The sequence below is a fragment of the Eurytemora carolleeae genome, unplaced genomic scaffold (assembly GCF_000591075.1).
Source record: "Eurytemora carolleeae unplaced genomic scaffold, Eaff_2.0 scaffold480, whole genome shotgun sequence".
In the NCBI taxonomy this organism is placed as follows: domain Eukaryota; kingdom Metazoa; phylum Arthropoda; class Copepoda; order Calanoida; family Temoridae; genus Eurytemora; species Eurytemora carolleeae.
This window is the reverse complement of record NW_019396495.1, coordinates 172325-173450: the sequence shown is the minus strand read 5'-3', so window position 1 is coordinate 173450 and position 1126 is coordinate 172325. Positions and strand designations below refer to the sequence as shown.

Here is a 1126-nt window from a genome sequence, read left to right as displayed (position 1 = left end):
ATGGATATATATATATTCACATGGATACAAACTAGATCATATCATCACATGGATACAAACGGCTTGGAAAAGTTTTATCAATTTTCAAGACTGGGCTGACTTAAAAGCGTCCTAAGGCCATGGCCTTTCATTTTATCTCACAACTCATTAGTATGTTTGGAGCGCCGCGCTAGACGCAACATTAAGCACTGAATTTTAGCTTTAAGGGTTAAGAATTATTGTCAAAATTCGCCACGATTTTTTGCGTAGAGCTTCAAAACGTTAAATCACTATGAGATATTTTTGTGGCCTTTCTTAAATCTACAATCTACATATATACGATGTATGATATACGATATACGATATACGATATAGGATATACGATATACGATATACGATATAGGATATACAATATACGATATTCGATATACGATATACGATATATCACTAGATTAAGGAAAAAACTAGAGTTCCAGAGGTGGTTTGTACCCGATCAAGATTCGAAAGTAATTAAAACAAAATTAGCATGACAACAAGTAAATCCGCCAAATTATCCTAGATTTATTGTTTTAGATACAGGTGATTATATCAATATAAGAAAGACGACTTTCTATTTTTTTTCTATTTTAATTTGACTTATATCAAGCTTTTAAACAGCATGGATACACAAATACATGGAAACAAGAGAAACTGTCAATTAAAAAGCTTCTGTTTAATTACTTGTAAACTTGAAATTCGAAAAAAGCTCGTTAAGAATTAAAACTTGAATGAAAAAGTCGTCTTCATTATATTGATATAATCGCCTACCACCGTGCTAGAAAGTAAATATGTTCTTCGGAAAATTAAAAATATAAAGACTGATAGTATTTCCTGAAATTTTATAGATAGTACTATTCAAGATGATTTTTTTACATGCTTTTCTGTCCCCCCCCCCTTCCATAATAGCATAAGTGTTTATCATAACCTTGTTGGTTTATGTTTATAGATTTCTAATGTTTGAGATTGCCAAAAAAGGTAATGCACTTAAAAGGAAAGTGCACTACAGAGTACAGACACAATACTACTTCACTAGTTCTGTAACCTAAAATTTCACTTTTCTATTTTTTAAAGAGATCTGCTAAAAGAGATCAGAATTCGGGGGAGGGGG

At 31.6% G+C, this 1126-nt stretch overlaps 1 protein-coding gene across 1 annotated transcript in view; it reads right to left on the bottom strand.

The window, feature by feature from the left end:
- LOC111704343 (serine proteinase stubble) overlaps positions 1-1126 on the bottom strand; it is a 14224-nt gene that overhangs the window by 10710 nt on the left and 2388 nt on the right. The window lies entirely within an intron of this gene.